The following is a 23064-nucleotide window of genomic DNA, read 5'->3' on the forward strand; positions in this document are numbered from 1 at the left end:
TGATGAGGATGATGTCATCTATGGTGATGAGGATGATGTTGTCTATGGTGATGAGGATGAGGTCGTCTATGGTGATGAGGATGATGTCGTCTACGGTGATGAGGATGATGTCATCTATGGTGATGAGGATGATGTCATCTATGGTGATGAGGATGATGTCATCTATGGTGATGAGGATGATGTCATCTATGGTGATGATGTCATCTATGGTGATGAGGATTATGTCGTCTAAGGTGATGATGTCGTCTATGGTGATGAGGATGATGTCCTCTATGGTGATGAGGATGATGTCATCTACGGTGATGAGGATGATGTCGTCTGTGGTGATGAGGATAATGTCGTCTATGGTGATGAGGATGATGTCGTCTATGGTGATGAGGATGATGTCGTCTATGGTGATGAGGATGATGTCATCTATGGTGATGAGGATGATGTCCTCTATGGTGATGAGGATGATGTCATCTATGGTGATGATGTCGTCTATGGTGATGAGGATGATGTCGTCTATGGTGATGATGTCATCTATGGTGATGAGGATGAGGTCGTCTATGGTGATGAGGATGATGTCGTCTATGGTGATGAGGATGAGGTCGTCTATGATGATGAGGATGATGTCATCTATGGTGATGAGGATGAGGTCGTCTACGGTGATGAGGATGATGTCGTCTATGGTGATGAGGATGATGTCGTCTATGGTGATGAGGATGAGGTCGTCTATGGTGATGAGGATAATGTCGTCTATGGTGATGAGGATGATGTCCTCTATGGTGATGAGGATGATGTCATCTATGGTGATGAGGATGAGGTCGTCTACGGTGATGAGGATGATGTCGTCTATGGTGATGAGGATGATGTCGTCTATGGTGATGAGGATGAGGTCGTCTATGGTGATGAGGATGATGTCGTCTATGGTGATGAGGATGAGGTCGTCTATGGTGATGAGGATGAGGTCGTCTATGGTGTTGAGGATGATGTCGTCTATGGTGATGAGGATGATGTCGTCTATGGTGATGAGGATGATGTCGTCTATGGTGATGAGGATGATGTCGTCTACGGTGATGAGGATGATGTCATCTATGGTGATGAGGATGAGGTCGTCTATGGTGATGAGGATGATGTCGTCTACGGTGATGAGGATGATGTCATCTATGGTGATGAGGATGATGTCATCTATGGTGATGAGGATGATGTCGTCTGTGGTGATGAGGATGATGTCGTCTATGGTGATGAGGATGATGTCGTCTATGGTGATGAGGATGATGTCGTCTATGGTGATGAGGATGATGTCGTCTATGGTGATGATGTCATCTATGGTGATGAGGATGATGTCCTCTATGGTGATGAGGATGATGTCGTCTATGGTGATGATGTCGTCTATGGTGATGAGGATGATGTCGTCTATGGTGATGATGTCATCTATGGTGATGAGGATGATGTCGTCTATGGTGATGAGGATGATGTCGTCTATGGTGATGAGGATGATGTCATCTATGGTGATGAGGATGATGTCGTCTATGGTGATGAGGATGATGTCATCTACGGTGATGAGGATGATGTCGTCTATGGTGATGAGGATGATGTCATCTATGGTGATGAGGATGAGGTCGTCTATGGTGATGAGGATGATGTCATCTACGGTGATGAGGATGATGTCATCTACAGTGATGAGGATGATGTCGTCTATGGTGATGAGGATGATGTCGTCTATGGTGATGATGAAGAAGATGATGATGATGATGATTATGATGATGAAGATGGTGACAGAAAGGGGTGTGATCTAATCTACTTCTACCAAGACTTCGCAGTATCTAGTAGTTGGCCTGACTGAGGAGCTCCTCATGACTGCAGAGACAAAATGTTAAAGAAAACTAAAAACATGCTTGTTAAAATCTCAGAAGGTCATAGTTTCAGATATATTTTCTCATTTTCCAAAATGAATGAAAGCTTCACTGTGCCACTGCCTCTGCTTTGGCTCTTAAAGGTCTTAGATTCTGGACTCCTCTGGATGTCCAGTTCAGCAGTGGCACAGATTCAAGGAAAACAAGACTGGTTATAGAAACAGTTATGCTTTTGGAGCAGGGCTACATGCAAGGGTTTTTTTTCTCCCACTTATATAATGGCCATTCCTGTAGGTCTAAATAAGGTATGTGACAGTCTGCACAGTTAAGGTTAATCTGTCTTGCTGTTTTATAAGCAATGGTTTGTTCTTTTCCTACACAACGGCCTTCATGGTGCTTTGTACTCCTTGGAAGTACTTCATTCTGAACTTGCAAATGATTTTGAGAAGATTTTCCTGACATTGTCCGTGTACAGATTGGGAGCCTTTTACCCTAGGACATACTCCAGTTTTCAAACAGATTTTGGCCAGTCCACCATCCCCCACTACAGGATATGATTTCGAACCTAAACCAACTGCTCTCAGAAGAATATACTGGGTTTCCCTGGTGGCGCAGTGGTTAAGAATCCTCCTGCCAATGCATAGGACACGGGTTCGAGCCCTGGTCCGGGAAGATCCCACATGCCGCAGAGCAACTAAGCCCATGTTCCACAACTACTGAGCCTGCGCTCTAGAGCCCGCGAGCTGCAACTACTGAGCCCATGTGCCTAGAGCCTGTGCTCCACAACAAGAGAAGCCACCACAATGAGAAGCCCGCGCACCGCAATGAAGAGTAGACCCTGCTCACTGCAACTAGAGAAAGCCTGGGTGTAGCACCGAAGACCTAATGCAGCCAAAAATAAATAAATAAATAAATGAAGAATATACTGTTGAGTACTTTAATATCATTAATTTAAATTGAATAAAAACAGCATTATTTTCTACATTTATAATTAGTATGTGTCATGCTCTTTGTCTGATAAGCTCTGAGTACAAATACAAGGGAAATAAAGAAAAAGATCATTCCTGCCATTATAGGAATAATTTGATAAAGAGACAGAAAAGGAATGAGGTGCATAAATGATGCCCATGCAACCTGCATATTAACATTAATAACAGGAATTAACTAGTTTAAAGTAGCCTGTAAGAGATTAGGTTCAGGATTCAGGAAGTAGGATCTTTAACGATTGCAGAAAGAACATATTTTTCTTCAACGTTGTGGAACAATTTGCAATTGTTAAATGTGAGAGAAACAGATGAGCTTAGGGCATAAAAACTTTGTAATTTCAAAAATTCTTCACATTCTGAGACAATTTCTTAGGTGTGGTTTAGAGACATCCGAAATTTTGGGTCATGGAAATAAAATCATTCAGACTGAACTGTTTAGGTATCTGAGTTCCATGACCTGGATTACTCTACTCCGTGGCAAACGTGAAAAAATCCAGCAATTAACATCAGTAATCACTGGACAGATGTTTTCTACTGTCCCTTGACCCCCTGAGGCTGAGGGTTGAACACTATTTCAAAAGGACAATTTGAGCATTGGCATACTTTTTTTGTCATTTTATTTTATTTATTGATTTTTAATACTTATTTATTTTTGGCTGCGTTGGGTCTTCGTTGCTGCACGTGGGCTTTTCTCTAGTTGCGGTGAGCAGGGGCTACTCTTCATTGCAGTGCACAGGCTTCTCATGGCGGTGGCTTCTCTTGTTGCAGAGCACGAGCCCTAGGCACATGGGCTTCAGTAGTTGTGGCACGCGGGCTCAGTAGTTGTGGCTCGTGGACTCAGTAGTTGTGGCTCACAGGCTTAGTTGCTCTGTGGCATGTGGGATCTTCCTGGACCAAGACTCGAACCCGTGTCCCCTGCATTGGCAGGTGGACTCCCAACCACTGCGCCACCAGGGAAGTCCAGATCGGCATACTTACACTCTTCTTCCTCCACCCATCTCCCCTGTACCCCAAATCTATAAATGCACTGTGGCTTTTGGTCCTTGAAACCATTCCCCCATCAGCAAAATCATTCCACTAACAGCATCTGTTTTTATTCCGTTTCTCATGAGAGAAGTGTCAGACCCCTATAAGCAGTCAATGGCAGTCATCACTTTGCTGTAGAAACAGTGCTATGTGAGGCAACCTGTCTTCTCTGGAATTTTTAGTGGGTTGTAAGTCTTTACGGGAAATGAGGTCGACCAGAGATGAAACGGAACAGCTGGGAGTTTGTTCAACTCTTTTCTCCCAGGATTTATGAAAGATTTTAAGACCAGCGATACGTAGGGGTCTCTTAGCTATATTATCAACTAAATTCCAAGTGAATTTGTCTTTTTGCTTTTTAAAAGTGAAACTGTGTATTATCTTCTTTGGGACAAAGTGAGATTACAAAAAAACCCGAAGGCAAAGAAACATACAAACCAAAAAACCCAGTGAACGAAAAACAAAACACTGATGAGATTTCTGTCAGCCAGAAAGGGAGAGTTTGAATAAGTTCGTTCCCCTCCCTGCTTTGACATACCTACTAGCCAAAATCACATCTAATCTATTGAATTCCAAGTGATTTCATTAAACAACAGAGGTTGGTTGGGGTTTGAGGGCTCTGAGATTGACATTGGGTCTAATCGTGCTCTAGGGTCTCAGAAGAAAAGATCAAAGGAAGGGACCTTATATTCTGGAAAGATCTGTGATAGCGGAGAAGGAATAGAAACAGAGGGGGTGCTTTGTTCTTGTTTTTTCCAAAGTTACTTTTAAGGAATTGACTGTAGTGTCAGCTGCATCCTTTCCTGTTCTGTTCCAGCTCAGTTGGCAAGAGAGGTACATTCCACGGACACTTAGCAAAACACCACATTGAAAACAAATAAATATGGGTGAGCCCCCTAGAAGGATCCTAGGGAGAGGTCTATGGGGCCGTGAATGGCTCTTTTGTTAACAACTCCAGCCGCTGGGACCCAGGGATGGACACAGCGGGACCACTCCACTGAAGTGGAGATAAACATACTTCAGAAAGCAAACTGAGTAGCGGGTGTTTCCACCCCTTAAAATTACAAACCAAAAAGTCAAGAAGGACGTTTTTAGTTATGCAGGCGGTTTCTGAAGTGGTTCTTGTGGGCGATGTGTGAATTCTCAAGAGCTCCACCAGCCCACGCTGTGGAGTAGACCAAGGAGCTGTGACATATGATACAACCTTGAGATGTGGGGACTCCAGGAGCCCTCAGGGGTCCCCATGTCCCTTCTTCTGCCTCATAGCAGATCTGTACTTGGATCCCAAGTGGGAAGCTTTCACATTTTTTGATGTTCTCACAAGTCCCCTGAGTCTCCCAGTGTCCAGGCCACTCCTTGAGGGCCCCCAACACGGCAGCAGGGTGAGGATGTGCTCCAGCAATCTGCCTTCATGCCAGGACTCACAGCTCACACCAGTCACCATCTGAGGCCATGTGGACCCTGGCAGAGGGGGTGGGGAATCCCTTGGAATCTGTTTAATTCTCTATTTCCAGTGGGTTCAGTACCTCCTCCCCCTGGATTCCAGTTTCCTGCTGCCACCAGAACCACTGATGCTGAGAATTTGGTCTCTGTGCACAGGTGCCGAGCCGGATCTCAGAGACAGAGTGAAGTAGAAAAAAACAGCTTTATCGCCTTGCCAGGCAAGGGGGAACACAGCCGGCTTGGGCCCTGAAAAATTGTGAGTCCCAAACTGGGAGGACTTACTGAGGAGTTTTATAGCAACGGTTCAAGGATGGGGTTGCTGATAAGGATTAGGGCCTGCATTCCTTTAATCTGGCCTCAGGAGATCTCCAGATGACCTTCTCCCTGGAATGAAGAACGCTTCATCAGGTAGTTAACATCTTCCATTTGTTGGGGGTTTAGTTCTTCAGAAGAGCTCAAAGATACTGTTCTGTGTATCCCTTGAGGCAGAACCAGGACCTGCCCCAAGCCTGCACTATTGTCTCCTGACTGCTCCCCCCTTGTCTCTGCATCCCCTCCCTTCCCTGATTAGCAACTGTTTGAACCTGCCCTTTGGATCTCAGGGAGGGTCATGGAGGCTGAAGCCTATTCCCTACAGATAAGAAATGGGGGACACAGAAAGGCTTCCATGCCCGGGAGCCCCACAGGGTCCTGCTCGGTTTCACCATCTACCTGGCTGCTCAAACCAATAGCCCAGGAGACAGTGTAGACTTGTCAGGGTCTCTCCTTGGCCTCATCCAATCCATCATCAAGTCCCACCGGCTTTATTTCCAAAGTACCTCTTCATCCCCACGGCCACCACCCTGTACAAGCCACCATTCCCTCCTGGTTTGATGTCCCCCAAAGTTTCTAAACTGGATTTCCTATCTATGGTGCCCAACCTCATGTAAACCAGATGTCCTGCCTGCAGTGGTGCCCTGCCCTCCAATAATCTACTCTCTATCTATACAGCCACTGGAGCAGTCTTTTAAAAATATCAAGTAGCTCACATTCTCTCCTCTTCAAAACCTTCCAGTGGTTTCCCATTCTACGTTGAATCCGTGGTCTACAGAGCTGTTCACGGTCTGGTCCCTGCATCTTCCACCTTCTTTTTGGACCACTCTGTGTTCTAGCCACATCAGTTTTTCGAATTCTTGCAGATACCGAGCTCACTTTTGCCTTAGGGAGTTTAATCTTTCTTCATCTGGCATGCTCTTCCCTCAGTTTTGCATGTTTGGTTCCATTAAATCACTCAGGACTCAGCTCAGATATCACCTGTTCAGCAAGGAAGGCCCTCCCAGACCATCATCTAGAGTCACACTTCCATTCTCTCCAGCCAGTCACAAACACCAGTGTTTTATTTTATTTAAAACACTTATCACAATTTTCAATTTTTTGGTTTACTCATGTCTTGTGTGTTTCTCTTACTGGAATATACATTCCTGCAGGGCAGACAACTGTTTTTCTTGTTCACTGCTCCATTCCCAGAAGAAGAATAGCTGGTATGGAAGAGTAGCTGGTATGTAGTAGATGTTCAATAAATGTTTAATAATAAACAAATCCTCTGAAAAGAGAATGGCAGGGGGACTGCAGACAATGAGGTGTTTTATCCAGGGTCTTCTAAGATGATGGGTTTATGGGTGTACATGAAGCTTATCCACAGATCACTTCTCCCAGCTGAAGCTTCTGTGACGGTGTGGATGCGTTAAAAACAGTATTTGGGGAGGGGAAGGTAGTAGTGGGTGCAAGAAAAAAGGCCACAGCTGAGCACTATTTCATGACTTCTTAGCTTCCATAATCATATGAGACAATTTGTTGTAGTAAATCAATCTCTCTCTCCATATCTCTGTGTCTCTATACCTGTATCTATCTATCCATATATATATATATTTACTTGATATATATTTACTTGTTCAGTTTATCTGGAGAGCCCTGACCAATACATCTTCCCTCCCTCCCTCCATCCCACAAATTTGTATTAAGCCTGAATTCAATTTAATAGAAAGTCGATATGACCTGGCCTTTGTGTTCTAGGAACTAGTATTCTAATAAGAGAGTTAAGGACACAAAAACTCAAAATTCAAGAAAGGATTTAATAGGGGACACAAGTTAGGTGTAGACATGATATTTTGAGCGTCCAGAGGAGGGAGGCATGATATTTTGAGGGTCCAGAGAAGGGAGGCAGTGGTTGGGAGGGTTAATTCAGGAGCCAGGCTGTCTGAGTTCAATTACCTGTTCCCCTTTTTATTACCTGTGTGATCTTTGGCAAGTTATTTCATGGTCTGTGCCTCACTTTCTTTACTTATAAAATATAGAAAAGATTACTATCTACCTCATAGAATTATCAGAAATACTAGGCAAAATAATGCATATTAAGACACTTAAGACAGCACCGTAATATTTAGTATTCAATATGCTGGACTGAGGATGGAGACACTTTATCCTAATATTGGGTAGGATTTAAACTTAATGTGAAAATGGGCAAGGAAATTCCAAGTGGAGTCATGTGAACAAAAGGGGCAGGAAGGGGTGAATGATGGTAGTTGAAGTGTTCACTTTGGTTGGAAAACTGGAAGGGGAAGGTGGTGATATTGGGTAATTGTGTGGCACCATAAGAGAGAGGGACATATTAGTAACCAGTCTCTTTTTGGTGAGTAATTATATATCACTGAAGATTTCTAAGCTGAGAAATTGTCTAGATGCCTTAATTTCTGCAACAATTTACTGGCTCAGAAATCTTTGGCGACCTATAATGTCTTAGCAAAACACTTCTTTCCTTCTGTTTGATTTGAGTTTATTTTACTCTTTCTGTTCTAGTCTTAACATGAATCCTTAGTTTATTGACTTGGGATCTTTTCTTCTTTTAATATACTCATTCCATGCTATAAATTTCCCTTTAAGCACTAGGCTAGCTGTAATCCATAAATTTTTATATGTTGCATTTTCCTTTCTGCTGCATTAAAAATTTTTTCTAATTTCCCTTGAGTGTTCCTTGTTTACCTACGGATTAGTTGGGAGTCTGCTGTTCAGTTTCCAAGTGATTGGAAATTTACCTGTTCCTTTTCTGTTATTGATTCCTAGTTCAATTTCATTATGTCCAGAGAGCATACTTTGTTCGATTTCACTTATTTAAATCGGTTAAGATTTGTTTTATGGCCTAGGATTTGATGCATCTTGGTGAATGCTTCGTGTGTAGCTGTGTATTCTGCTGTTGTTGGGTGGAGTGTTCCATAAATGCCAATTAGATCCAGATGGTTGATCATTTCTTCTGAATCCCTTCTAACTTTCTGTCTCTTGTTCTATCTGTTACTGAGAGAGGAGTATTGAAGTCTCCAAATCTTATTATTATTATTTTTTTCTGGTACATGGGCCTCTCCCGTTGCGGAGCACAGGCTCCGGACGTGCAGGCCCGGTGGCCATGGCTCACGGACCCAGCCGCTCTGTGGCATGTGGGATCCTCCCGGACCGGGGCACGAACCCGTGTCCCCTGCATCGGCAGGCGGACTCTCAACCACTGCGCCACTAGGGAAGCCCCAAAAGTCTCCAAATCTTATTGTGGGTTTGTCTCTTTCTCCTCTCAATTCTGTCATTTTTTTTTCATGTGTTTTGAAGCTCTGTAGTTAGGTGCATACACATTTAGTATTGTTATATTTTCTTGATGAGTTGACTTTTTTATATATGTGTTATTCCTCTTTATCTTCAGTATTTCTCTTTGTTCTGAAGTCTATATTGTCTGATATTAATATAACCAGTTCAGCTTTTTTTTGGAGGCGGTTAGTATTTGCATAGTGTATCTTTTTCCATTCTCTTACTTTTAACTTATCTATATCACTATGTGTGAGTGAGTTTCTTGTGGCCAGCATATATACTTAGGTCATCATATAAAATCTAATCTGACAGTTTCTGTCTTAAAATTGGTGTGTTGTATATAATTTATCATTTTTTGGGTTAATTTTTTATTTCTCTATTTCCTCTTTCCTGACTCCTTTTGGTTTATTGAATTGTATCTTAGCATTTCATTTTATTTATTATTTTCATCTTGACTATGTCTCTCTGCGTAAGTTTTTAGTGGTTTCTCTAGAGATTACAAAAATGCATTCTCGACTTTTCACAGCCTATTTAGAATATTACTACTTCAGTTTGAACATAGGTATCCTGTCCCTCTGTAGTTTCCTTTACCCCCTTCTCTCTGTGCACGGTCGTCTTACATATTACATTCACATACATTAACGACTCCATGGGTCAATGTTGTTATTATTATTATAATATGATTTTGCTTTCAGCGGTCAACATGTTTAAAAGAACTTTGGGGGGGGAAGTGTAGTATATTATACTTAACCATATATCCACTCTTTGTGTTATTCTTTCTCCATTCCTAGAGAATTGAGGCAACGGAAAGTAAGTAGAGACGGACAAATAGAGAAAAACTAAACTTCTGATGACGTTGACTGTGTTCTGAATATGGCCGTATTATCCTCTGGACTTTTTGTAACTTCTTCCCCTTTTGTTTAAGCCTGTTTTGAGTCTGATTTTCTGTCCTTTCCAACGGAAAGCACCCGGGTTGACACAGTCTTAAAGGAGGCGATTTTGGGGAAGGGTACTATGATAATTTTTTGTTATGGTTTAAGTTATAATAGGCTAATAAATGACAAAATTGTGGCGAAATTCAACTGGATTTCAAGTCCAGATATCTTTTTAAAAATTTCTAGTTTAATTCCATTTGTAGGATTTTTATGGAAGTCAGGATTAGAATATTTGTTGATGTAGAGGCTCTCCTGGAATAAAGCCCTTGAAATGCAGCTCCGTCTTTGAAGGTTTTTATGGAGCTTGACATTGTTATTCACTGAGACAGACAGGAAAGTATTAACTAATTGATAGTTTTGCTGCAGTGGTCCAGCATGATTTTCTAAAAGGGGCATGGTGATTGTCTTTTTCTCTGCAGCTGATTTCACTTCTAAATGGCAAGTCCGACTGCTGGAGGGCACGTTAATTGCTCATATGGTGATGGTGGTGATAATGACACGATGATTATTTAGTGCCTCACTGGCGCTGCTCCCATTTCTTAATATCTTAATATATAGAGTTGTTTATTTCTCAGTTGCAGGCAGATGAAAATGAACACGGACTTGTAGGTATGTACCCATGACTGCTTAAGTGGCCAAGTTCAGACACAAAGTGGACTGAGAAATCACCTAAGATGAGTAATCATGATGACGTCCAAATCAACATGGCATCCTGTATCAGTTGGAGATTATTTTCAAGTACAGGTAACTGAAACTAGGCTCCAGTGGCTTAGCTAAATAAAGGGACAGGTATGGTAGCTCCATGATGTCATTAAAGACCCAAGCTCCTTCTCACCCTTGGCTCTGCCATTATTAGCACACATGACTTTGGGGGCAGGTTTATATATATAATTCATATGTACAGAAAAATCACCCTTTTTAGAGTCTAGTTCGGTGAGTTTTGACAAACACATAGAGTCAGGTAACCACCACCATACCAAGATATAGAACAAACTCAACACCCCCCAAACTTTCCCTTGTGCCCCTTTATAACTAACATCTCCTTTCACCCCCACCCAGACAACCACTGCTCTCTTTCCTGTCTCCACTGTTTTGTCTTTATAAGAAGGAACTCATAGGAATGGACTCCCTCTTTCACTTGGGATTATGAATGTAGACTTATGCTGCTGTGTGTATCAAGATTTCTCCTGTTTAGAAAAACTGAGAAGTACTCTTTTACGGATATCCCTTTTATGGGTATGGTTTGTCGATCCATTCACTGGTTGAAGGACATTTGGGTTGCTTCTAGTCTTTGGAGATTATGAGTAAACCTGCCAGGAACACCTGCATCTAGGCTTTTGTGTGAACATGTTTCATTTCTCTTCAGTACGCACCTAGTAGTGGGATTGTTGGGTCATCTGATGGGGATACGTTCAGGTTTATACAGACCTGAACACTTGTATTTCAAATGGCTGCACCATTCTTAACAGTAATGTCTGAGAGTTGCAGCGGATTTGTCTCCTCACCAGCACTTGGTCTTATAGTTTCTTCTCAGTCTAATACGGGTGTAATCCTTGTGGTTTTAATGTTGGCATCATGGCCAGAGCCGCTGAACATCTTTACATGTGCTAATTTTCCATCAATATATCTTCTTTGGTGAAGTGTCTCCTCAAGGTCCTTATCCATTTTGTACTGATTTGTTTGTTTTGAGATTTGAGAGTCTTTTATCAAGATACACATTTTGCAGATATTTTCTTCCAGTCTTTTGCCTTCATTTTCTAACCACTGTCTTTCCAAGAGCTTAGGTTTAAAATTTCGTTTAACTGGATGAAGTCCAATTTCTCACTTTTTCTTTCATGGTTTGTACTTTTTGTGTCTTTTCTAATAAGTCTTTGCCCTACTCAAGGTCACAAGTACCCCCCCCCCCCCGCACCATGTTTTCTTCTAGAAGTTTTATAGTTTTAGATTTTATGTTTAGAACTATGATTCAAGTTGAGTTAATTTTTGCTGTGTGGTGAGGTATGGGTTGAGAGTCCTTTTTAGCTTCTGACTGTCCAATAGTTCCGGCCCCATATATGAAAAAAACTTACCCTTTCTCCATTGTGTTCCCTTTGTTGAAAATCAATTAACAGTATAGGTTAAGTTTACTTCTGCCTTCTCTTTTTTATTTCATCCACATAAATGTATAACATTTTGCTAATACCACACTCTATGGATGACTGCAGCTTTATAGTAAGTCTTGAAGCCAGGTATTAAAGTTCTCCAACTTCGTACATATTTTCCAAAATAGTTTTGGCTACTCCAGTTTCATTACACGTTCATTTTAGAATCAGCATGTTGATTTCTACCAAAAAACCCTGGCGGGATTTTGATTGGGGTTGTAGAATTGAGATTTGAGTGGGATCATCTGGGGGAGAATATGGACATTTTAACAGTATTCAATTATCTACTCCATTTATTTAGGTGCCCTTTGTACATATTTAGATTTATACCTATTTCATTTTGGGGCACTATTATAAATGACGTTTAGATTTTAATTTCTGATTATTCATTGCTAGCGTATCAAAATACAGTAAATTTTTTATGTTGACTTTGTTTCATGTGACTGTGATAAACTCACTTGGTAGTTCTGGTCATTTATATACTATAAAGTTCATCCATTTGAAGTGTACAGTATTTTTAGTGTATTGATAGAGTCATGTAAGCATTGCCATAATCTAATTTTAGAACATTTTAATCACCTCAAATCCAGACACCTTTCTTTCATTTGGATTTCTAGTCTAATTCCATTGATTAGAGAACATACCTTACATGATTTCAATATCTTATATTTGTTGAGGTTTTTATTTTTATGATCAACCTTGGTTAATGTTTTATGTGTACTTGAATATGATCTATTTTGGTTAATGTTTTATGTGCACTTAAAAGGATATCATTCCTCGGTTGTCGAGTGGAGTGTTTTATAAATGTCATTATATATGTCAGCATTGTACATTGCTAGTGTTGGTCAGATCTGTATCCTTAGTGATTTTCTGCCTACTTATTTTATTGACTGCTGAGGGAGGAGTCTCCAGATATAACTGTAGGTTTGCCTATTTCTCCTTTCACTTATACCAGTTTTTGTATCATGTACTTTGTGGTTCTTTTGTCCACATGTTGCACACATGTTTAGGACTGTTATGTGTTGTTGCTGAATTCATCCCTTTGTAATGTAATGACTGTCTTTATCCCTGATAGTATCTCCTGTTCTGAAGTCTAATTTGTCTGATAACATAGCCGCTTCAGTGTTCTTTTGTTTAGTGTTTGCAAGATATACCTCTTCTGTCTACTTTAATTTTTAACCTTGCTGTGTATTTATATTTAAAAAGTGTTTCTTGTCGACAGTATATGGTTTGGTCTTTCTATTTTATCCAGTCTGGGAATCTCTGTCTTTTATTTGATGTGTTCAGATCATCTACATTCAATGCAATGACTGAGTAAAATCGATTCTCCTTGCTAGTTATTTTCTTTACTTTTTTTTTGCCAGTTATTTTCTATTTGTTCCGTTGGTCCTTCCTTCTCCCCTTAGCCCTTGTTTTTGGTCTGCTTTTGGATTAATTCAGAATTTGCTATGATTCCATTTTATGTATTATTATTAGCTTACTATTTATACCTCTATAACATTTTTTTCCAGTGGCTGTCCTAAGGTTTACTATACTTTTTTCCAGTGGTTATCTTAAGATATCTTTCTTTAGTAGGTCACATGCTACCTTCCTATCACATTATACCACTAACTGTAGTGCAGACCCCTCACAGCTGTGTGCTCCCACTTTTCCCCTCCTTTCTTCTGTGGTATTTTTCATACATTATACTTTCACATATGCTATCAACCTACAGCATATTCTACTCCTTTTCTGGACAATCTAGTTTCTATAGCAATTAAAAATAAGGGGCTTCCCTGGTGGTGCAGTGGTTGAGAGTCTGCCTGCCGATGCAGGGGACACGGGTTCGTGCCCCAGTCCGGGAGGATCCCACGTGCCGCGGAGCGGCTGGGCCCGTGAGCCATGGCTACTGAGCCTGCGCGTCCGGAGCCTGTGCTCCGCAACCAGAGAGGTCACAACAGTGAGAGGCCCGAGTACCGCAAAAAAAAAAAAAAAAAAAACCTCAATTGTAACCATTCCTGGATAGATTCATTTCCTTGTGTAGATCCACGTTTCTGTCCAGTGGCATACTGTTCTTTTACATTTCTAGCAGTGCTTGTCTGCTGGCAATGAAATCTTCCAATTTGTGTTTGTCTGAAAAAGTGTTTATTTCTCATTTTTAAAACTGAAGTAGAGCTGACTTACAATATCATTAGTTTCAGGTGTGCAACATGGTGATTTGATATTTTTATAGATTATACACCATATAAGGATATTTTAAAATACTGGCTATATTCACTGTGCTGTACATTACATCCTCGTATCTTATTTATTTTATACATAGTAGCTTATACCTCTTGATCCCCTTCCTCCACTGCCATCCCCAGTTGTAATCACTAGTTTGTATTCTGTATTTATGAGTCTGTTTCTGTTTTGTTATGTTTGCTCATTTGTTTTTTTAGATTCCACATAGAAGTAAAAAAATACAGTATTTGTCTTTTTCTGTCTGACATTTCACTGAGCACAATACTCTCTAGGTCCATCCAACTCACTTTTTTAAAGTGCAAAATTCAGCGGCTTTTAGTGTATTCGCAAGGTTGCGCAACCCCCTGCTGTCTAATTTCAGGACATTTTCATCACCCCCCCCACCCGCCAAAGAAACTCTATACCCAGGACCCATCTCTCCTCACTCCCCTATTCTCAGCCTTTTCTTTCATTTTACTGATGAGCTCGTGGCAGGAGTGCTTGGTGTGTTATATGTTTTACTGTTACTGGTGAGCTCGTGGCAGGAGTGTCTGGTGTGTTATATGTTTTACTGTTACTGGTGAGCTCGTGGCAGGAGTGTCTGGTGTGTTATATGTTTTACTGTTAGCGGCAGCGTTTCCATTTTACTCCTTCATATAATTTCCATCTTTCTGCAGGACTTTCCCTTTGTCCATATATGCTGTCACACTTTCCCGCTAAAGCATTTAACATTTTAGTCAGGGTTATTATTTGTAACTTTCTGACATAGTTTTGATTGTTTTGTCTCTAGGCAGTGTGTTGCTTTTTCTTGCTATTTTTGTGTGTCATACTTTTAGAATAAATGCTGGGCATCAGGTGTAAAACAGTGGAGACTGAGGTCAGCAGGATTCATGCCAGGAAAGGGGTGCAGCTCTTTTCTGCTAGGCCATTAGTGTGTGTGTGTGTGCGTGTGCACTAGTGCACACGTGTGCTTGTGTGGAAAGGCATGCATGTGCAAGTATGCACGCATGCATGAACATGTATTTTAACGCACGGGTACGCACTGTGTCTATGCATGTTATGCGTGTGTGCGTATGCCTTGTGAGCACGCGCGTGTGAACGCACACCTGTGCACACGCGCGTGCGTGCATGGCGCACGCGTGTATATGTGCGCGCACACGCGTGTGCACGTGCACGTGCCTTGTGTGTGCATGGGTGAGCACGTGCTTGCTTGTGCCTTGCACGTGTGTGAATGCAGTGCATGCACGTGTGTGTGCGCATGTGCGCATGTGTGTATGCTCCGTCAGTCTGGTCGGGGCTAGAGCTGGCTTGGGTTCTGTCGCCATGGTGACCATCAGTGCCGCACAGACCTCAGACTCGGCTGGCATAGCCCTGCACTTGCGGTGGGGTTGGCTCGGCAGAGGGAGCCCCTCAGTGTTCTGGCCCCACTTTCAGCTCCAGGCCTTTCTCGTCAGCCAGAACAGCTCCCCATGCTCTCGCCTCTCCCATTTCCAGGGTGCCGAGCGCTGCCAGCCTGGACGTGGGACGGTGGGAATTCTGTTTCCCTGGTTGGCCTCGGGCTCGGGTGGCCTGAGTTCCTGCATCTCGGGTGGACGTCCCCAGTGGCTCTGCCCCTCTCCCAGTACAAAGGGATCTCTCTGCCCCTCTCTGGGGACAGAGGGTGGTGTCTCCCCTTCCTCTAGCTGCACAGGTTCTTCCCAGTGCCCTGGGGTGCAGTGTTGGCTGTCCTTCTACAGCAACTTCAGGACTTTGGTGCCTGGGGGAGAAGGTCCAGGCAGACGTCATGCCTTCTCAGTGGTGGCCACTCACTTCTCTGGTGAGCCCTGTTGAGAGGTTGCCTCCAGGCTCCCACCTGCCACCCTCTTCCTCTGAGCACCTGCTGGGGTCATGGAGAAGGGCCTGGGATGGGGTGTGAACTCCCCTGTGTCTGCAGTGGCCGAGGGCTGTGTGCTCTCACCTAGCCCACATTGGCCTTTCCAAATTCATTGCAATTCTTTGGCTGAACCCTCCTTACTGGCTTGGCCCCATTTCCCCCATGCCCTGCCTCATGTGAGCCAACACTCACGCCCTCCTCTCCTTAGAGGGGTCTGTCTTTTCAGACCACATTTCAGGCTGGGTAGTTTCCCTGACCTCCGTTTGCTAGTGGACTCACGAAAAGTCATGATGTTGTAGATTTGGAGGCTGCTCTTGTTGTGAAGGGGGTAATGCTCTTTCCAGCTTTCCATGTCCTCAGAGAAAAGCTTGGGTTTCCAGTCCCACGACTGCAGGAGAGCTGCTCCATTTGTTCTTATCACTTCTATGCTCCAGCCAGATAAAAGGTCAAGGTCAGCAGGCTTCAGGAAGAGCAGAGATCAAAAGCGTTTTCTCAGAAGCCTGTGCCACAGACGTCTGCCTCGATCTCGCTGTGTGTGGGCCCCTGGCCACCCCCGCTGAAAAGGAAGCGACCGTTTTTAACTGAGATCACGGGCACCCAAATACGCTTGGGATACTGCCTGGGGAGAAGGGAGCGGCAGCATTTGGGGCAGGGAGTGAAGAGCCACGTCTGCCAGGTACAGTCTTCTTCAAACCTTCCTCCGCAGCTCAACAGTTTCTTAAGATTTACCCCTCACCTCCTCTCTGGAGATGGGCTGAAAGCTACGGACACTCTCCCCGCAGAAGTTCACGTGTGTGCGTTCAAAAGAGCTGTGCATGCGACTTCAGGGCACTCCGTGACTCCATGAAGCTGTGCCCGAATGTCGGGACCCATGGAACCGTCACCCCCGATGGTCGGTCTTATCCTTGGTCCTCCAGGAGCAGAGCCTGGGTTTGACATGTGTGTGTAGTTTTCTTGGGAGCCGATTCTAGGGGCAGCAGTGTTTACAGGGGGGAGTACAACAGGCAGGTGGGAAAGTCAGTTCAAGGAGCTGTCACTCAGCTGCTGCTCCTGGAGTGGCGGAGGAGGAGGGGTGTTTAGCCACTGAGTTCCGAGCCTCACTGGTCAGGGCTGCTCCCTGTCGGCGAGGCCCCTGTTTCTGGGTGCTGGTGCATGCGGCTGCTGCATGGGACCCCCAGGCATCCCACCTGCCGCCGAGTGCGAGAGGCCCCGGGCAGAGACACACCGTGGGGAGGGAAGCGCGGAGGCTGGTGTGGGGCCGAGCATCCCAGCGCGTCTGGGATGAGAAGTGAGGCTGCCCGAAGCCGGGCGGTGGTGAGGGGAGGGTCTGGTACACAGGCCGGCCGAGCGCCGCCTCTCTCTGCCTTTGCTGCCTCCTGCGCCTACACAGGCACTGAATGACAAACGACTGCAGCTTCTCAAATTCATCCCATTCACCAGACCTCCGATGGCAAGGGGCAGAAACTAAGCTCAGACTTACTCCGGGGAAACAGGAGTTGATTGGTGCCTCTCCGCGAAAACTGCCGCTGTATCTCAGGTCCGGGAGCTCAGCAGACACCATCGAATCTCTTAGCTCAGTTGTCCGCTCTTTCTACTCTTTGTAGAGGCAAAGTGGCCATGAGCAGCCTTAAGTTAAGATCTTTGGGGGTCAGCAGCGCCATGGCGGGAGGGGAGCCTCCTCTCTTCCAGGGCGGGTATATTAGCCCCGGGAAGACGCTGATTGGAGCCGAGGAGGACGCATGACCCCTCTGGTCAATTGCAGGCCCGGGGAGCGCCGAGGTGCTGCAGGGGTCCCGCCCGCCCCGTGACCATCTGCCCACCGGACGGAAGCACGTGGCTGGTGTAGGAAACACCCTGCAGAGGAAACCCCCACGCTTGTGTCCACAGCAGGGGCAAGCGGGGGTCTGCGCCGATGGTTTGTTGAGGGATGTGTGGCATCTAGGGAGGTGTAGCTGGGCGAGATGAGAATCGGGCGCTAAGAACTCAGCGTCCTCACAGCCTGGCCGGCGCTCCGAGCACCTGGGAGGCTCTACCGCGCTCTTCCTGAGGTCCAGGCTGTCCTGCTCGGCCGCAGGACACGTATCCAGTTGCGGGTGAATAATCCACTTACGCCCCCGTCTTCAGCTGGCTTCACACTTTGCTTCATCCCTGTAAAACTTTATTGAATAGAGCCTAATTGGAATTTAAGGTTCCTTTTATTTTTATTTTTTTCAGCTTTATCACGGTATAACTGACAAAATTGTAATATATTTAAGGTGTGCAACGTGATGATTTGATATACATATATATACACTGTGAAAGGATCCCCACAGCAGAGCTAATTAACACATCCGTCACCTCTCACCTCACATATTTATCTCTTTGTTTTTTGTTTTTTTTTGGTGAGAACACAAATTCTACTCTGTTACTCTGTTGAAATTGCAAATTTCAATTACACGACCCGGTGCAGTGACCCATTATAGTCACTATGTTATACATAGATCCTCGGACCTATTCATCTTTTCACTTCATTTTATTTACCTTTTGTTTTTTAAAAAAGATTTATTTAGGCTACACTGGGTCTTAGTTGCAGCACGTGGGATCTTCGTCACAGCGTCCATGTGGGATCTAGTTCCCCAACCAGGGATCGAACCCAGGCCCCCTGCCTTGGGAGCATGGAGTCTTACCAACTGGACCACCAAGGAAGTCCCTTCATCTTTTTTTTTTTTTTTTAAATTTATTTATTTGGTTGCCCTGGGTCTTAGTTGCAGCAGGCGGGCTCCTTAGTTGTAGCATGCGAAGTCTTAGTTGTGGCATGCATGTGGGATTTAGTTCCCTGACCAGGGATCAGACCCAGGCCTCCTACATTGGGAGCATGGAGTCTTATCCACTGTACCACCAGGGAAGTCCCCACTTCATCTTCTGAAAAAAAATTTTTTTAATTATAGTTGATTGGGCTTCCCTGGTGGCGCAGTGGTTGAGAGTCCGCCTGCCGATGCAGGGGACACGGGTTCGTGCCCCGGTCCGGGAAGATCCCACATGCCATGGAGCGGCTGCGCCCGTGAGCCATGGCTGCTGAGCCTGCGCGTCCGGAGCCTGTGCTCCGCAACAGGAGAGGCCACAATAGTGAGAGGCCCGTGTACCAAAAAAAAAAAAAAAAATTATAGTTGATTTACAATGTTGTATTAGTTTCTGCTGTACAACAAAGTGAATCACTTATACACATACATATATCCACTCTTTTTAGATTCTTTTCCCATATAGGCCGTTTCAGAGTATTGAGTAGGGTTTCCTGTGCTATACAGTAAGTCCTTATTAGTTATCTATTTTATATATAGTAGTGTGTATATGTCAATCCCAATCTCCCAGTTTATCCCTCCCCATTTCCCCCTTGGTAATCATGTTTGTTTCTTATATCTGTGATTCTGTTTCAGTTTTGTAAATAAGTTCATTTGTACCATTTTTTTTAGATTCCACATATAAGTGATATCATATGATATTTTTCTTTCTCAGACCTATTCATCTTATAACTGAAAGTTTGTACCCTTTTATCAGCCTCTCCCCATTTCCCCCTCCTCCTCCCCCTGGCAACCACCATTCTACTCTCTGAGTATGAGAGTATTTTTATATATTTTAGATTCCACATATAAGTGATATTAAGGTCCCATTTAAAATACTTAATTAACATCTACCTCAGTACAAACCTGATACACTTTTACCAAACCATAACATTTTTTTGCATCCCTTGTTAAACACACATACACTCATTCAAATCATTGTTGGATAATTGAATACTGAATATCTACTAAGTACTAAGCCCTGTTCTAGGAGGTGAGAGAACAAGACAGAAAAATTTACGTGCTCTTATGGGGCTTATGTTTTGGTGGGGAGAGATCAATGAATGAAATAAATATTTAAGATGTAGGGGGTGTCAGATAGTGGTAAATGACATTGAGAAAAACATAACAGGAAAGAAAGGGCTTTAGGAAGGGGATGTTTCAGTGTCAAGAGGGTATTCGGGATGGCCTGAAGGAGGTGATGAGGGGAGGCCCACAGAGGGATCCACAGCAATGGGTTCCCAGACCCACACCCCATCAGCACCATTTCCAAAATGTCCCCACGGTGGGAAAGGCTGCCTTACACGGAGGTGGGCTCATCTCAACACCTGAACAGGACGTGAGAAAGGTAAATGACGTGAGTCAGCACAGACCTGCCGTCTGGCATGGAGAGCAAAAGTAAGTCCATGGTGAGTGAGGGCAGGTTCTGCTGAATTTGATTTCTATCCTTTTTTTAAAAAAAAATATTTATTTATTTATTTTATATATTTGGTTGCACCGGCTCTTAGTTGCAGCACGTGGCCTCCTTAGTTGCAGCATGCGGGCTCCTTAGTAATGGCACGTGCACCCTTGGTTGTGGAATGCATGTGGGATCTAGTTCCCTGACCAGGGATTGAACCCGGGCCCCCTGCACTGGGAGCGCTGGGTCTCACCCATTGCGCTACCAGGGAAGTCCCTCTATCCAGTTTTTATTACTGTTATTGTATTGGGATGCCTCCCATTATCTGATGGTGATTTTTTAAAAAAAATTTTTATTGGAGTAGAGTTGATTTACAATGTTGTGTTAGCTTCTGCTGTCCAGCAAAGTGAATCTGTCATGCATATACATCTATCCTCTCTTTTTTAGATTCTTTTCCCATATAGGCCATTTCAGAGTACTGAGTAGAGCTCCCTGTGCTCTACAGTAGGTCCCTATTAGTTATCTATGTTATATGTAGTAGTGTGTGTGTGTGTGTCAGTCCCAATCTCCCAATCTATCCCTCCCCGCGCACCTTTCCCCCCTGGTAACCATGACTGTTTCTGTTTTGTAAATAAGTTCATTTATACCCTTCTTTTAGATTCCGCATATAAGCGAGATCATATATTTGTCTCTCTCTGTCTGACTTACTTCACTCAGTATGACAATCTCTAGGTTGATGGTGACTTTTACGGTTAAAAAAGGAACAAACCAGGATGGTTCGGTCTCGGTGATGGGAGAGGTCCATTTAAGTAGCAATCTGTCTAATTCTTGGTAAATTAAGACCTGGACTAAGAAAAATCTGCTCTGCTGTCCCTCCTCGTGCATCTTTCTCTTTCCTCTGGAGGCAGGCAACAGGAGGGACAGAAAACTGGTGAAATGGCCTGGGGATAAAAGTTGTAAATTACTTTCCCCCTTAGGCGATCAGCCCAGGCGACAGGATAAAGGTGGCAATTACCACAGTGGAATTCACCATTTTTTCAAGCAGCAAAGAGATAGAGAAACGTGCACATGACTTTCTGGAGCCCTGCTGAAGCTGTGCAGCCTGGTTCAGCCTATCAGATCATCTGGGAGGTTGTGGGCTGCAGGCACAAATTAAAAGTAATCACTTCACGGTTTTGACATCACATTTTTTTCTCCCCCATGGGAACTGGAGGGCATTTTCTTATCCTCTTTAGGAAGTATTTGGATTCAGGGCTCTGTTCCCACTTAGTGTCAGGACAAAGGAGCTAGTAATATTAGGTAACATTTAGTGGGTGTTATTTTCTACTTTATAATAATAATAATCACAGCTAACATTTATTGAGTGACATTTTTTCTTTGCAAAAAATGGCTAGCATTTATGGAGTGCTATGTATTTTCCAAGCGCTGCTTTGAGAGCCTTGTATGTATCATCTCATTTCTTGTTACAACTCTATGGAGCGGAAACTATTACCTCCATTTCACAGATGAGGAATATGAAACAGAGAGGTTCAGTAACTTGCCTAAGAGCACACAGCCAGTAAGCACTGGAGATGGTACAGTGAGGTAAGTGTTATTTAAATCACATAGCACATTATAGCAGTGATTATAATTGTGTGTGTGTGTGTGTGTGTGTGTGTGTGTGGACATGTATGCAGTATAAAGTTTTGGTCTCTAGTAAAGTGGGCGGAGGCTGGCTAAGGGCCTGACACTTTGCTATCACCTTGGGCAGCGGTCCCCAACCTTTTTGGCGCCAGGGACCGGTTTCGTGGAAGACAATTTTTCCACAGACCGGGGGAGGTGGGATGGGGGGCTAGGGGTGAGGTGGAGAGGGTGGGGGGAATGTTCAGGCGATAACGCGAGCGATGGGGAGCGGCAGATGAAGCCTCGCTCGCCTGCCGCTCCCCTCCTGCTGTGCGGCCTGGCTCCTAACAGGCCATGGACCAGGACCCATCCACGGCACGGGAGCTGGGGCCCCGTGACCTTGAGAACACTACCCTGGATGCTGTGGTGGGCTGTGGGGATTGGTGTGATTGCTCAGGGCACCTTGTAAATAGTTTCATCCGTCTCTGAAAGGGTTAAAGAGAAAACGTGGCCGGCATCTCTCAGAGGGCAGAGGGTGCGGTGTATTTTCTTCCTCCACCCCTAAATCACCTTCCTTCTCTCGGGGCGTGCGAGGCTCCGCTCTAAACAGAGTTTACGGCGTGCTGTACATCTTCTACTTATGCATATTGACGCTGGCTCTGAGGCGCTGGCGGAAGGTAGCTGACGTATGTATGCACCCCGTGCCTGCCTGCTCTGCTTCTGAATCTCAGATCCTGAAGGCAATTCCCAGTGGTGCGTAACAGGCTGGTGTTAGGACCCAGGAAGGACACAGCAGCCGCGGGACATAAATAGAGAAGCAGAACAGAACAAAGTTTGAGGAGAGAGCCTTACATCCCTCACTCTCTCCACCCCAAGCGCTGGGGGACAGACAGACGGACGAGGTGTAAGCCTGAGTCACACCAGAAGGAGTCGGGCAGCAACGCACCAGCCCAGGAGCCCGAGGGAGCTCCAGACACAATTCCTCCCACTTCCAGGAAAAAGAAACTTCCAGCTCCGAACCTGGGTGGATACCACTGAAGACTCTTGACAGAAACAGAAAACCGCGAGGGACCCACGATCACCCCCGAGCTTCGGCACTGCAGCCGCAGCCCTGGATTGCTTCTCGGGAGCTGTGATCGGAAGCTGCCTGTCTCCTCCCTGCGTCCCCGAGCCGGTCTGATCGCTCCCGTGTGTTTATTG

This window comes from Phocoena phocoena, chromosome 13, assembly GCF_963924675.1.
Source record: "Phocoena phocoena chromosome 13, mPhoPho1.1, whole genome shotgun sequence".
Taxonomy (NCBI): domain Eukaryota; kingdom Metazoa; phylum Chordata; class Mammalia; order Artiodactyla; family Phocoenidae; genus Phocoena; species Phocoena phocoena.